Source organism: Cyanistes caeruleus, chromosome 1 (assembly GCF_971803275.1).
Source record: "Cyanistes caeruleus chromosome 1, bCyaCae1.hap1.1, whole genome shotgun sequence".
Lineage (NCBI taxonomy): Eukaryota > Metazoa > Chordata > Aves > Passeriformes > Paridae > Cyanistes > Cyanistes caeruleus.
In genome coordinates this window covers 84774815-84787906 of record NC_141701.1, presented here as the reverse complement: position 1 = coordinate 84787906, position 13092 = coordinate 84774815, and the positions used below count along the sequence as shown (strand labels likewise).

At 46.7% G+C, this 13092-nt stretch overlaps 1 long non-coding RNA gene across 1 annotated transcript; it reads right to left on the bottom strand.

The window, feature by feature from the left end:
• Positions 1-8377: 8377 nt before the first annotated feature.
• LOC111923981 (uncharacterized) lies at positions 8378-11766 on the bottom strand. The gene is made up of 3 exons (XR_002861390.2): positions 10349-11766; positions 9835-9950; positions 8378-9102 (listed from the first exon to the last, which is right to left on the bottom strand). It is a non-coding gene; the product is annotated as an uncharacterized LOC111923981 (long non-coding RNA).
• Between the last annotated feature and the right edge of the window lie 1326 nt (positions 11767-13092).

Here is a 13092-nt window from a genome sequence, read left to right as displayed (position 1 = left end):
ATGGGCTTTCTTAGCTTTTCTCTAAAATAGCAAATTTATTTTCTATCCCATTTGCCCTCTCCCAATTCCCAGCTTCTAGCCTCTACCTATAAGCACGCTTAGCATGAGGTAACTCCTTCTTCTGCTCTCCCCAAAATGAGTTATCCCTTATAGCAGCCAGCCAGGGCAGTGCCAGAAGGCAAGTTCCAGGGGTAAAGTCCTGCCCTGAGTTCGTCTTCTCAAAGCCATGTGCCCTGCAGTCTCACTCAAAGCTGACCTAGTAAAACCAGACAAACAACTCACTGCATCTCCCTCCTCTCTGCTGCTTTCCCCCTCCTCTTTATCTGCCTTCCGTGCTCTCGCTCTCTCAGCTCAGCAATTTCACTTTGCTCACTCTGAAATCATTGGACCACCAGGCACTTCATATGTCCCTCACAGGCCAAAGGCAGAGCAGGGTAATCCTGAAGGGAAACACAAGAAAGATGCCAGCATGGGAGGGTTAAAGGCAGGCTGAGCCTAGCAAGCGTCGTCTAGACTTTCAGTCTCATGATTCAGTGTGTCTGATGTAAAAGTATTTAAATAAGAGTTATGTAAATAACATGGCAGACAGATAGATTATTTAATATAATCAAAGTGAGATAAGGCCCAGGCCCCAATCCTTCCCTGAAGTAAAGCTGCTTTGTGCCATCCTCACAATGCAAACAGCCCCGAGGCTGGAAGACCCAGCCAAGGGAGGCTCACCCCAGTGTAAGGAGATTGTCTCCTGGACTGCCACCAGCACAGCAGCTCCTGCACAGCTCCTCCTCCATCCCTAAAGCCAAGCAAGGGGGCATTCGTGAGAAACCTCCATACCCAGCTGGCTCCACTGCCATATTAGCACCTTGGAGACACTGTCATTTGGGGTGGTTTGGAGCAGACTTCCTCTGAGCTACTCTGGAGGCTTCTGCCTGCAACTGAGACAGCTGGAGACTGCGACCAGTGATAATAAAATGAGCAAACTTATTCCTCACCTCTTCACCTTCCAGCAGGGTTAGCCTCAAAAACAGAGCTGAAAATGGCCCATCAGGTAGAATAGAACTTCCCTCTCATTATCCTGTTACCACCTTTAGCATATTCATCTGAGTTTTACCTACTTTTTCATGTCCCAGGGCATGTCTGCACCACAGAAGTTGCATGTAGGACGGGCCCTGCTGATCTAGCTTCAAATCCCCTTACTGGGGGACTGATGGCAGCGTAAACACAGAAGCAGAGGGTTACTACAGTCTGCAAAACCTGCCGGAGAAGCCAGCCATGCACACAAGCAGCCAGGGCCCAGAGCATCACACACAGGAGAGAGGCTAGCTTAGGTTTGTTGACAAGGAGCAGGAGCTGCTGGGGTGCAAACGTGCCCTGGTGTGATGTAATTGCCATCAGCGCCCCTAGGACTCAAGGCTTTCCTCTAACTTGGTTTGTTTTACTTTCACAGTGAGGCGACGCCACTTCCTTGACGTCGCCCCTCAGTTTCCCGTTAAATGTGTAGGCCTGGCTTGACCATCCCTATGCTAAAATCAACACACAGGAAAGTCTAAGTAAAGTTTAAGTGAGGACTGTGCTGCTGGCACTTTCCACAGTACCACACCCTCTTACCTCTTCTTCCCATTCAGGTCACTCCTAACCCTCCTGACTACATCTTTTTTTTCCCCTTTTTCTTAAGTTGCTTGGTATCTGCTCCATCTAATCTTCTCATCCACTTTGAATGGGACCGATCAGTTCTGCTTCCAGACACAGCCTGACTCACAGATAATCCTTGCATGATTATGTCAGTCAAAAACAGTTTATCTGTTTGGGGTTTTTTTTTAAGATAGGAGACTCAAACCTACCAGGGACAGGTGCACTAAGGTATAAATGTGCATTGTGCAGGTGCACCGTAGTCTCCCTCCCACAAGGAATGCAGGGGAGTCAGAGCAGTGCAATGGAAGCCAGTGCTGGTCGATTTTACATATGCACATCCACCACGCATGGCTTTTGCACACACACAAAACCGAGATGAGCACATCTGGGGCCTCGCCCTCTCTGCCACTCTCAATGGTGGGCAGCAACTGAATGCATCTTCTGTCAGCCTGCAGACAACGGTAACCATCTAAAGGCAGCTTGAACGAGGAACAGGTTTGCTCAGACTTCCTCCACTCCTACCTTCTACCCAAATTAATGTTGGAGTAGATAAGGTTGGAGAGCACTTCCCTTTTTTAAACTTTTCCTTAGTTTAAATGGTCTGACTCATCAGCAACACAAAGATGACAAAATGTCTATTCTCCCTCCCTGCTCCCACCCCCCGCCCCCCAAATATTTTGGCATGATTTTGCTATCAAATTAGAGTGCTCAGTCCATGCCAGTTGGAAAAAAATATATATGGGCTCCCAGCACACTCATTGTATATGATTAGGATTTGGGGAGGGTGCGGAGCATAACATCATCATAGGCAGAAAGTGAAAACAGCCAAAGGAAACGCCTACACTCTTCCTTTACAAAAGCTGCTTGTTGTGTCTGTCTGAACAATTGTTTAAAAACCTGGAGGGGAATTAGAAGGAAAAAGATAACTGACTTTATTAAGAGCAAAAGATTGATTGAGCAATTGATTGCACTTAATTGGAATGGTGCGAGCAAGGGAGATGATTTCAGGGTTGGTTATTTTTTTTCCCCTCGTCCTGTCCTGCCACAGAACAGTACAAGCAGGAGACTGAGTTACCAAGCTGAGAGCTTAGGTCTGCTCCTTCTCCCAGGGCATTGCTTGCCTGGAAGCAGCTGTCTGGAAGAGCTACCCCTTCCACAGCACTGCCAATTGAAATAGTTGAGGCCTCAGAAAGAAGGAGGAACTGAAGAGTCACAAGGTTAAACTACAGAGGTTGGTTTGTTCGTGTGTTTCTTCACAGAGCTTTTTTTTTTTTCCAAGGTATTCTCACACTCATAAGATTCTTTCCTCTCAAACAATAAGGTCTAGAAACTCTTTTTTTTAAAAAACAGAATGGAAAGATTCTTTTCTCATCAATCCGTTTCAGGAGTGGAGTTCTTAGAAGAAAAAATGTTATCCAATTCATAATAATAAAAACAGGAAGAATTATATTACTAAAACTTTACTAACCAAAGGGACAGAGACAAAATTCTTTTGGGGAATATTTTCATGAAGTAGAGGCTTCATTTTCTGGAGCTATGTACTTATTAATGAAGCCGCAGCACAAAAGAGAACTAGCTCAGGGTTTCACAATGTTTTTTCCCAAAACAGTCCTCAAGAGGAAAATGATAATGTGCATGAACAGTTAAAATAAAAGCAAACCCTGAGCTAACCCTTCTGAGTGAACTGATTCCTGTTAACGTATTGTTACTACCTTACTATATATCACCTTCATTTTCCTCTTAAGCAGCAGGAAGGACAGACATTCATACTGCACAGATAAGAGTGTGATTTCCAGTGAAAACAAAGGTTCCAGCAGTTAGGTTTGTATTTGCTTTGTTTAAAATCAAATTACAAGGTACGTGGGCCCCAAACTTATCTAAACAGAGCAGTCAGTGCACAGTCTCACAGGGTCACTGGAGTTGGAAAGGACCAGATCAACACCACCTTGTTTTGCCACAGTGATCGCCTCACATTAATAAATACACAGCCTTCTTGCCTGTGAAGGCAGGGAGTAGAACTGGATGGTCAGGATGCCCTGTGTGAGGCTATGCTCTGCCCTCCCAGGTGCTGGCAGCTGGTGCCCTGTAGAGCTGCATGCTCTGAGGATGCATTTCGCATCCACTAATCTCATTTGCCTACTCTAAGCAACAACAGAGGCATTACCCAAGTACTTGTGGATGAGCAATCTTGGTAAGAAAGCAAAACAAGAGAGAAGAGAGGGGCACCATTGCAAGAGCAAATGGCCAGTGTTGCAGATTGAGGCAATAACAAATGGACAGATGGCCATAGAAATGGTAGAAGTGAACAACTGTCTTGTGATCTTCCTGCTCACAAAAACCGAAGAGTCTTCTGTCCTTCTGCTTCATAAAAAAAACAACAACTGAAAGCAAAAACATTAAAAGCAGCACCAATTTCTCCACTGCCCTTTCTCATTTTCCACTGTGAGCCAAGAGCTACATGGATACAACAATAAGACTAAGGAAAAAAGAAAAAATACAATGATGTTTTTTTACAGTGATGTTTTCCATATCAAATTGACCAAGGGACAAACCAAAATGGGGACAAACCAGCACAGGCTTGTCTCTCTTGGTCAGATAAACACCTCCTGGGCCAGCAGCCACCATTGCCAGCCTCCTACAGGCCTCCTGCAAGTCTCTCCACAGTCACCTTCTTTTCTGCCCATCTGTCAGGAATTACCATTTTCCCAGGTCTGATGGCTGAGCTGCTCATCCAAGCACTCCCTCATCCATTCCAGTGAGAACACGCCAGCTCAGCTAACACGGTTTACCATACAGGTCTTTCCTAACCAAGTTCATTGGGACTGAGATGGGTTGGGAAACCATAAGGTGAGTGATTCCACCAACAGACCTGAGAAGTCAGTGACCTCTGGCAGGGGGACAGCGATCAGTCGTAGGAAAAAATCAGCCCTGGCAGCCAAGGGATTTCGTGTGGATGGGTCTTTAAAGCCCTATTTTCTCTGTGCCCACCCTGCACAGGACCACTGGAGCACTCATGCACACAATTCTCTTTTTCTTGCAGACGGCCACATCACTCTGCAGCTACAATTACCTGCACCTAGTGCTCGTTAACTGCTTTGAAGATTAAAAGCACAGATACAAGTGTTAAATATTGTAATTATTCATACTACGTAACATTGCTGCACTGAAAGCAGGGAGGGGTTGTTTTTTTGTGTTTGTATGTGGGAATACCATGACAGCTGCTCCTTTCTGTACGTGAATTGCTGCCAAGGACCTTGATAAGGGATTGTGCTTGAAGGAAAAGAACTGAGTCTGGGAGTTTTCTTGGAGTGCTGCATTCCACAGTGAAATTAAATTGTGCTCTTACCAGGCTTCCACTGTCAGAGCTTATTTCTGAATGTGCTGATTACCCTGAGCTGCCTCTGGCTGCAGGAGGAGAAGAGGTGACTCTCTGCACACAGCAGGGTTTGGTCCTACAAGCAGTGTGCAGAGGGAAACACACGTACCTCAGACAAACAACTTCAGGGTGGCCCTGCAAGCATCAGATCCTGAAGTCCATGTTTCTGATGTACTTAGTTCACACTCAGGGCTTTAAGGAAGAGCTATCCCTGAAAGAGTCCAGGGTAGATAGGAGTTTAGTCTCTTCTTTCTGTTAAGGATGCCTTCTGACCTTCCAGCACAGCAAAAAAAGGCTTGAGCCTGACCATGGTTTTCCCATACACTGCACTCTTCTCCTGCACTGTCTTCCTGACACTGACTCACCCAGCCCAAATGCCCAGGGGGAGCAGCCAGGCTAAAAGCCCCTGGCTTTACTCCGTTCTTCTTTATTGTCAGAAACAGGTGGGAGGATGAGGTTGTGAGATCAGCACGTAGTTCATTACTGCTCCAAATTATGTCAGGAGCTGGGCTGACACCTACCTGGCTCTCTGTAGCCAAATACAAATAAGACTGGTCTGAATTTGGGTCATGTCTGAGGACAGATCCATGACTGACCTCTTCAGTCTGAGGCATGGTGTTAAGTGTAGTTCTGTGCACTCCTGGTCTCTGTGACAGCACATACAGCCAAATGCTGAAGCATCTAATCAGGCAGTGCTTCTCTAGGTGCACTGGGAGTTCATCGGAGCTAAGATAGAAAAGAATTCCTATGAACTGCTATTTGTATGCCTCATACCTTCCCTTCCCTGTTCTTCAGCAGCCCTGACCAGATCTGAGCCTCTCTGCATGAGGAAGCAAGCAGATCCCGTGGCCCAAGACGAAATGATGCTGTGACCCCTCTCCTTCACATTGTCAGGCAGCTTTTAGGAAGAGGTGGGAGCTCTGAAAGGCTGGGGAACAACTTTGCCTTCCCCTTCTGCACTCTCACACACATATACACAGTTCTGAAGATGTAAAGCCACAAAAACAGTGGGCTGTTCCCATTGGAAGAGAATATATCAAAGTAAAGTAAGCACCTGAAAACTTACTCTCTCAAAGAGGATAAATATAAGTACAGGCGACTGCTGATGCTGTGGGCAGGCATCAAGCTGATAAAACCCAGCTTAAGAGGGGCTGAAGAGCCTGCAGCTTCCCCTGACTCCCATAGGGCTTGAAGGTGCTCTGGGAAATCTGCAGTCATGTTTCAGTCCCACAAAAAGCCCATGTTTTAATCTGAAACCTACTGACAGCAACAGCACTGGATTTGGGATTAGAGATTTGGGATTGCACCTTCAGTGTTTTGCACAGAAAGTATATATTTTTCTGTCTTTTAAAAGGGGTGAGGAAGGGGAAAAAAAAAGTATTAAAATATATATTCACTTTAGAACGCTCTTAAGCTCATAGGGCACCTTGGGAGAAGGCAGGAAGGTAGCAGAGGATGAAGGACTAGCAAAAAAGAAGCCTGGGTGTGTCACAGGGGAAGGGAAAGGTTGTAGGAGGAAGCGTGGGAGGCAATGCAGACAAGCTTACTAAATTGCAGGGCAAAACGTGGATTTTGTCCCCAAGCAAAACACCTCGGTAGTGCTGTCAGGTCAAGCTAATAAAGAGAGCTCTTCAGAGACTCCGACGTCTGTCTGTATTTCCTTTCTCACTGAGAGGAAAAATAATTAATAAGCACCTTCTGTCTGGCAATCAGCAGCAATTTACATCAGCCTATGTGAAGATGGCAGCCTCCCTGATCACAAAGCACACCTTCTCCTCAGCAGTGCAGCTCCTGCTCCGTCAGCCCTGTACACTGCTGCTGTCTGCAGCTCCGCACCTCACTCGGAAGAAGTCCCTTTCAGAAGGGGCTGGCGGTGGTCAGCACCCTCTGTACAGGCTATAAAGAGAAACTCGCTTTAGAGGTTTCTAAAGTCTCAGGAGGTTTTCTACAGGCATGAAAGCCAAGCTCCAGAACTGGCAGAGTCTTTACAACAGAGGATTTCCTGTATAGTGTAAGCGTTACTGGCGAGATACAAAATTCACAGTGAATTCGGTAACTAATAGCACAACTGCCTTTGTTTACTATGCAGAGGACACAAGAAAATTAAACTAATCTGGTGCTTGTCCAAGCCACTGCTAAAAACATTTTTGACAAAAGCTGACCTCTTTGCTCCTGAATAAATATTAGCAATTTGTTTGCGCGTTGTGCAGCCAGTTTGGTAGACAGGCAAGAAAAAACGAGCAAAGAACTTATTCGGTCATTTTTTTCCCGCACCAATTGTCAAATAAATTATTCACAAATACAAGCTTCCATCATTCATCCAGCACTAGACTAAACACTTTCTACTAAACTTAGTTTTCAGCATCATGTTTCAGTTTATAGCTGCGTTTTTCCCTGGGCAAAGCGAGCCAGTCATTAGACATCTCTCGTAGGTTTCCACTAAACATGCTTGATTAAGTCTTTTAAGAAGGAGTAGGCGGAGGAAATTGTGCTTTAAAGTCAATGGGAACATTACCATTCACTTCAATGGGAAATGCCCTGGAAGAGATAACATTATTTTGAAGAGTTAATGAGCATATTTAAGTCTGTACAAAAAGCAAAAAATTATGCCAGTTGCATACTACACTTTAGTGAGGGACAGCTTTCAGAGCAAGAAACCAATCTCAACACTGGAGCTGCCTAAACCAGCAGTTTTCCTAACACCACTGCATGGTCCTTCCTGGCACATAATGCACACACACGAAATCCAGCAGCAGCATCATCCAAGCTCTAGTCTTGCTCACTCTTCCACGGTTGCACTTCTGTGACTGCATTCAGCGTGGTGGTGCTGAGCTGGTACAGGTGCTCACCTTTAATTTCTCCAAGCCAGAGCCACAACTGATGCAATTCAATTTAATGGCTTGAGGATCTGGCCTCATTTGAAAGGGAAAGAAGAATATGAAAAAAATAAAATAAAATAATTTTAAACATTAATTTCAAACACTAATTCAAATATGAATTTCTGAACAGATTTACTGCAATGCCACGTAGCCGTGTGAGGTCAGGATGACACACAAGCAAGAGACCTCTGAGACAAAATGAAGCTACTACGTTTGGAATTTCTACGGGTAGGCAAACTGAAAAACAGGCACACATCAAGAGCACACCTTTGCTGCAGGTCAGCAAGAAAACTCCATGTCATCATTTTCTTCAAAGACATTTGGATGGATGCTGCCATTCCCCTAAATTTAGGAGAAAGAGGGACATGATGTACTATTCAGTCTATGCAAATCCATGATGAACACTACTGAGTGCAACACTTGTGTTCACCTCTGCAGAAAGTGATCCTTTTAATCGAGTGGATATCATGGGCCCATTTCTTCCAAAGGAAATAGTCTATTTTATCCTTAGTCAAATCAGTTCCAGATGAATCCTTGAAGAGTACCCCCCAAGAAAATTATGCTTATTCATTATTAGCACATCAGCTCAAGATCCCAGGCACAGTCAGTGTACAAATCTAGAACACAAGGCAGTCCCTACCCTGCTGAGATTACAATCTCAAAAGTCACAGGTGAAAACAAAACAAAAAAAACCAAAACCAAAATAGACAAACAGGCTCAGCAAATGTTGAAAGCTAGAGGTGTGGTGGAGGGCTCACATTCCTTCCCTTATTGTGTAGATGCAAGACATGCCCAGCCTCTGGAGGGAAACAGATGCATGGGAGAGACATGAAACTATTCCCATGGCCCGGGCTGGCTATCACTATCACTGCAACCTCCTTTTGCAGAGCTCTCTCCTATCCAGAAGTGTTGTTCCAGCTTTAGGTGTGCCCATGGTGAATATTAAGAACAACATATATGGATGTAAGACTTACAACCTTCTCTCCTTCACTCAGCACATTTGGCAGGTTCAGCTCAGAGCTTTCTAAAGGGCCAGTGTTTGGAAGTCTTGCTGTCTGTATTTTTTTTGTTCCAGAACCTGTGTTTTAGACCTTCAAGCTCAAGGCCTGAGTAACAAGGAGGGAGGCAATAGTATAAAACGCTATGTGATTCCTGCCAAAAAGTGCCACTTCAAGTCACGCCATCCAAAAATCACGAAGATCTGGCCAGAGTTGAGATCTGTAAAATACAGAGATATCTGGTGCAGAGCTGATAAGAACCTTCCCTTCAAATTTGTCCCAAAGCCCAAGACATTATCTATTGAATCAACCCTGCGGGTGCTTAGACGCCACTCTGCCTACTTTTTGGATCCCACTGGGATTTAGGCTGAAAACAGGTGCCAAGATGCTCTGACTCAGGCGGTTGCAGGCATGCCCAGCAGCAGATCTACCCGTGCTCAGGGAACACGCAGGTAAGAGATGGAGGCACCGACCAAGGCTGGATGTCTTCAAGGTAAGATGGTTGCTCAGCACGGGGCAAAGGGGCATTGCCATGATTTTGGGCTACATGGCCTGAATTCAACTTGTGCTCTGTTGCAAGTGACAAAGCTCCCCTCTGAAGCTGGCCCTCCTAAAAAGCCATTCAGGTTTTCTCCACACTGTTCTCTCCACTTAAATTAAGTTCGCCTAATCAGGAAATCTACTTAATTGGAATATCTCTGTTAAAAATCAGGGGTGCTTACTAACAATGACTGCATCTTGATCGGGATGGTAATATCACTTAATTGGGATGCCTTCAGGTATCTTAGTGGTTTGGGTTTTTTATGTCTCAAGCTCAAGCTAGTTTTGTCTGTCTGCTCCTCATAAAACAGCTTTCAGTTCCTCCTTAGTAATGATACAGGCAAACGATGATGTAAGTTACTTTAACATTTTTTGCTTCTGGCTGTTAGTTGGTGTGGGAGGGGCAAATTACCTGTTTCTGTGGGTGTTCTTGCCACAGGGACAGTTACGGTAGTTGCAGTCTCCATCCCATGCAAACATTTCTGCCTCCGACAGCCTCCCTGTCACACGGCACCTCTCCAAAAGGCTCTAGTGAATAGAGAAACGCTGGTTTTTGCTACCTGGCAAGCTCATCTAAACTACAGGGAAGTTACCAGCCAGAGTGTCCTAGACCGAGTATTCCCTTTATAAATGACTGTTTCAATGTTTGAAGTGTCTACAGCTCTTGAGAGCAAAAGTGTGTGCTAAAGGAATGCTGTGAATCTGCCTTCGAACCAACAAACCACACTTATACCCCACAGTTATACACGTGCAATTAAATGTACATTTAATTAAAATTACATTTTACATTTTTAAATGTTAGCCTTGGCTAAGAATCTCTGTCTCTATTTCAGGGATTATCAAGTTAAATAGAAAGCTTTTCTTTTTTTTTTTTTTTAATGAACTACTGAGGGTTCTTTTCTTCATGCTATGCTATCTTAAAATACCTGTACTTGTATTTGTCAAATGCAGCACCTCTGAATTGGTCATCTGCTATTGAATGCAGTCTGGCAATCTCTTCTGCTTTGCAAAATGGGGGAGCTGACCTTGCCTGGCTTGGTTGATGCCATCCTCCTATGCAAACATTAGATGTGTTACCATCACAGTTGGCCAGCCAGTCTCACTGGGGCAGGAGTTGGGGCGTGAGCTGAGCAGGTGAGGTGGTGACATGCTGGAGCCATGCATCCAACACACAGAGGTCTAATGAAGGGGGTTAATGCCATCTGGTTAAAAAGAAAGTCTGAAAGCTTTGTTTTGCTTTGTTCAAAGGAGGGACACTTTTTGGGGAGACATTGAAAGTCATACTGTCATAGTGGGCAGAGACCTACTAGAAAATGGGGCTTGCCTGGGGTCACAGCCCATGGAACTCCCACAGCTGTGAGTTTCAAGTGTTTGTTACACAAGGTATATTTAAAACACCATCTCTTTTGTGCATTCCCTGTGGTCTGTGGAAAATAACAGTTACATCTTGAGAGCTCTATCTTTTAAACTATTCTTTCACTTTCTCTTTTTATTGTACTTTGCTTTTTGCAGAGTGAGGCATTGTTTTCTGTACGTCAACAAGCATGGGTTACTCCCAGCAGTGCGCAAATAACTGCAAAGAGAGCATCTGTGGCTTCATAAAAGCACATATGCAGATACCTAAGTTTTATTGCTTATATTACTATAGCTCCTAGGAGCCTTAGAGGAGACTAGTTCTTCGGTGTGATTGTACATAATAACCATAAATGCCTTGTAAAACCTTTAAAATGCCTTGAAAACCGTGAGTGCATGTAGCTGTGTGTGTGTGTGTGTTTATGCGTGTGTGTAAATTTACACATCTCTGCGGCCACTCTGTAAAAGCATCTGCCTCTGGGTTTACCAGAACGTTTTTACCACATTTACCAGGTTTACCAGAACCAAGCTGCTCCTTGGAGGTTGAACACATCGATAGCTGGACAGCAAGGGGGAGGTTAAAAACCAGAAGTACTTTTCCTGGAAACCAGCGCTTTTTCACTCGCAAGTTGTATTGGTGAGCCTGGCAACCAATAAAGACATTCCTTGGCAGAGGGGCGAGTATAGCGGCCTGGGCACGGCTGGCACGGCTCTAGCGCTCACCGCCGACAGCGAGCTGCGCCCCGCCGAACCCGCCCCGCACGGCCGCGGCTCCACAGCCCGGCGGCGGCGAGAAGGCTCAGCGTGGGGTGCTGGACCCCGCGTGTGCCGGGGCAGAGGGAGCCGCGGGGAGCCGTGGGGAGCCGTGGGGAGCCGTGCGGAGCCGTGGGGAGCCGTGCGGAGCCGTGGGGCGGGCAGGGCGAGGGCAGGTGCCCGGCGGGGCCCGGCGGCGGTGGCGCGGGCGGCCCGGGAGGGGGAGCCCGCGGCCCGCGCAGCTCCGCCCGCAGCGCAGGTGCCCGCCGGGGCGGCGCGGAGCCCTGCGGAGCCCTGCGGGGCCCTGCGGAGCCCTGAGGAGCCCTGCGGGGCCCTGCGGGGCCCTGCGGAGCCCTGCGGAGCCCTGCGGGGCCCTGCGGAGCCCTGAGGAGCCCTGCGGGGCCCTGCGGAGCCCTGCGGGGCCCTGCGGAGCCCTGCGGGGCCCTGTGGGGCCCTGCGGAGCCCTGCGCGGCAGTATCGTCGCTCCTTAGCGGGGACAAGCGGCTTTGCGGCTTCCCTCGCTGTCCCGCTGTCCCCCGCTTGAGGGCCGGGCTCCCCCCGCGCAGGCTTTGGAGCGGCCCCCGCCAAGGGCCGCCCGCAGAGGGGCAGAGCCCGGCCGTGGCTCTCAGCGGGGCTGAGCGCCCTCACGGCCACCCCCCATCCGCACCCCCACTTCTTCTGCCTCACACCCTCCCGAGAATGCTCCCAGCCCTCAAAAAAGAGTACGGGAAAGGCAGGCAATTATGTATCCAGGGGCTGATCTCTATCTGCTACCTAATGACTTGCCAAGTACTTATCACTTCCCAGACTAGGAACTGTCGCTTCATTCTAATGTAAATAAACCCTTTATACAAATAAGTCTCTCTCTCCTCTCGTCTGCTAGAGCAATAGGTGGAGATGGAGCAGGATGGGGCTGCTAAGGTTCATACTCCCAGCTTCTTTGCTCCCTGTGTGTTTTCATTTATATGAATCCAGAGAATCCAATGGACTGAGCCCCCCCTCCGCCCTCGCTGCCCCTCCCAGAGAAAGGAAGGAAATAAGGGAGGAAAAGGAACACAAAAGGGACGGGGGACCTTGGAAAGTAAAAGAAAAAGAAAAAATTAAAAGTTTCATGTCTGGCTATCCTCCTGTCAGTTTAGGAGTGAATTTTTAACACCCTCAGCCGCTCAGATGATAGTGTTTTACCATGGGATGCCAATGCTACAGAACCTACCAAATAATTAAAGGTTTCTTACGCACTTGCGGGTCTTTCTCTGTGTTTGTGAGTGTGTGTGTGTGTGTGTGTGTGTGTGTGTGATAATACTTTCCAGAATGTACTTTACAGCAGAAGCAACACAAGTAATTTCCCACAGCCTGGTTTTTGTCCTTATTCTTGGTGCTGCGACATCTCTGTGACACAACCTGTGTCACGGAGACGAATTATATGTACGACCGCGATAATTATCGTGGGAAGATGGAATAAATATCGTGGGAAGAACCTCTTGATGGTCTCGGTTCTTCTTTGTAAACTAAATGCAAAATTCTCTTTTCTTTTAGATAGTATTCTTTTATATACCGAACGTGA